This window comes from Eschrichtius robustus, unplaced genomic scaffold (genome assembly GCF_028021215.1).
Source record: "Eschrichtius robustus isolate mEscRob2 unplaced genomic scaffold, mEscRob2.pri scaffold_597, whole genome shotgun sequence".
NCBI lineage: Eukaryota > Metazoa > Chordata > Mammalia > Artiodactyla > Eschrichtiidae > Eschrichtius > Eschrichtius robustus.
In genome coordinates, this window is record NW_027175471.1 from 127,501 (window position 1) to 130,000 (window position 2,500).

General features: G+C 77.2%; 1 non-coding gene across 1 annotated transcript; it reads left to right on the forward strand.

Annotated features, from left to right (window-relative positions):
- Window positions 1-1,114: 1,114 nt before the first annotated feature.
- On the forward strand, window positions 1,115-1,267 carry LOC137757985 (5.8S ribosomal RNA). The gene has a single exon (XR_011072656.1). It is a non-coding gene; the product is annotated as a 5.8S ribosomal RNA (ribosomal RNA).
- The last annotated feature ends 1,233 nt before the right edge of the window (window positions 1,268-2,500 follow it).

The window sequence follows — 2,500 nt, forward strand, 5'->3', positions numbered from 1 at the left end:
CGGGATGGGTGGCGTGGCGGCGGCGGCTCCACCGTGGGGCCGCTCGCCCGCCCCGTCGCCTTCCCGCCGCCGGCCCTGGACCGGTTCCTTCCCGGCCGTCGGTCCTCCGCTCCGGGCCCTCCGCCCCCTCGCCGTTCGCCTCGGCCTGTCCTCCGAGCCTGGGGCCTCTCCTCCGTCGTCCGTCGGGCTCTCTCTCTTTCCCGCCCTCCCCCCCCCGTGTGCCCCCTGCCCGCTCGTTCCCCCGCTTCCCGTCGGAGCCTCCCTTACCGCCCTCGGTGGCGATAAGGGGGCCCGGGACGCGGGTGCGGGGCAAGGGCCCCGGGTGGGGGGGCGGGGTTGGGGTTTAGGAGAAAAGAGGGCCGCGCCCGTGCCCGGGCGCGAGCGGGAGGTCTCCGCCCGGCTTGGGGGACACGGTGGGGGCCTCGTCGGGCGGTGGCAGTGGTTGTCTCGTGTGGCGGTCGGCCCGGCGCCCGGCCGGGGCCCCGTGTCACGGGCCGGTAGCGCCGAGGCCCCGCGTGCTGCGGGCGGGCGCGGGCGGAGAGCGTGTCGGTCGGTTGTCGGGGCGGCGGCGGCGAGCGTGGGGCGCTCCGTCCCCCCCGCCTCGCCCGCCTCCCCCTCTCCAGGTACCTAGCGCGTCCCGGCGCGGAGGTTTAAAGACCCATGGGGGGGTCGCCCGTCCGCCTTGGGGTCGGGGCGGTCGGGCCCGCGGGGAGTCGGGAGGCCCCCTCCCTTCTCCCCCAGACTCCGCTTTCCCACCCCCACCCCCACGGGGCCGGGGCACCGCGCCGCGCGCCACTGGTCCTCCCCGCCGCGGCCGTCGGGAGGGGGCTACCCGGCGGCCGTGGTGCGGGCCGGGCCCGTGTGCCGCGTGAGTGCGGGCCCCGCGTCCCTCGCGGGGTGGGGGGGGGGTGAGGTGGGAACCCCCCGGGCGCCTGTGGGGTGTCCGAGCCCGCCCCGCCTGCGGGTCGGTGCCGGGCGCCCCGTCGTGAAACCTTCCGGCCCCTCCGGTCTGCTGTTTTCTGTCTGACTTGGCCGGCCAGAGGCAACCCCTCCGGGGGATGTGCCGTGCCACCGGCGGGGACCCCGCCGAAACGCAAAGAAACCAAACTCGTACGACTCTTAGCGGTGGATCACTCGGCTCGTGCGTCGATGAAGAACGCAGCTAGCTGCGAGAATTAATGTGAATTGCAGGACACATTGATCATCGACACTTCGAACGCACTTGCGGCCCCGGGTTCCTCCCGGGGCTACGCCTGTCTGAGCGTCGCTTGACGATCAATCGCCCCCCGGGGGTGTGCGCGCGTGCGTTGCGTGTGTGTGCGCTCGCGCGCGCGCCTTCCCGGGGTGGCGCGGCTGGGGGTTTCCTCGCAGGGCCGCCGGGGCCCTCTGTCCCCCTAAGTGCAGACGCGGCGCCCCCCCCCCCGCCTCGTGCTGAGGCCACGGGGGGGCCCGCTGCCCGCGAGAGGGAAGAGAAGGGAGAGAGAGCTCGCGACGAGGTCCCTGGCCGTTGGCCTCCGCGGTCGGTCCCCTTCGGGAAGCGCCCTCGCGCCGCAAGCGGTCTTTGGGCGTACCCCCGGGGTGTCGGTGGGCGGGGACGGTCCCGCGCCCTCGCGGCCGGGGCCCGCTGTGGTGGCGTGGCGGGGCCGCGTCCGTTCCGCCGTCGTTCGCCGCCCGCCCCCGGCGGCGGCGGCGTCCCGGCGACGGACGTCCGGCCCGCCTCCTCCGCGGCGCCCCGAGCCGCGCGTCCGGGGTCCGTGCCCGCCCCCGCCGCCTCGCCTCGCCGTGTCGGGGCGGGCGGCTCGGGCCGAGGCCGAGTCGTGCGTGCGCGGCCGCGCCCCGGGGATGCGTGCCCCGGCGGCGACCCGCGGGACGCCGCGGCGTCGCCTGCCGCCGCGCGCTTTCCCCCGGGCTGCGGCCGCGCCGCGCTCCGTGCCCGCTCCCGAGCCCGCGGTGGGCGTCTGTGGGTGGGTGGACCGGGGCGCTCGGCGTCCGTCGCTCGTCGCGGCGGGGGCGTCTCGCGGCTGCGTGGAGGACGCGGTGTGCGGCGTTGGCGGCGCGAGAGAGAGAGAGAGAGAGAGAGTGAGTGGTGGGAGTGAGTCGCTCGGTCGGTCGGGCGTGGAAGGAGGCGCGGGGTGAAGGAGGGCCCGGCGGTCGGGGGGCGACCGCCGGGTTTTCTCCACCACACCCCCGTGCCTTCCACGCCGTCCGCCGCTCTCCTCTCCTGTCCGTCCCCCTCTCCTCTCCTCTCCTCTCCTCTCTCCTCTCCCGTCCCCCCGTCTCCCGTCCTCTCTCCTCCGTGACGACGCCGCCTCCGGGCCGCGCTCGGGTGTCGGTGCGTTTCCCGGCCCCGCCCGCTCTCCGCCCCGCGCGTCCGTCCGTCCCGTGGCCGCCGGCTCGTGCTCCCGTCCCGTCGCCCCTCCGCGCGTTCCTCTCCCCGCCCCTCGCCCCCGCGCACGGCGCGGGTGAGGGGAGCCGTCGGGGGTGGTGTGCTGGTCGACCG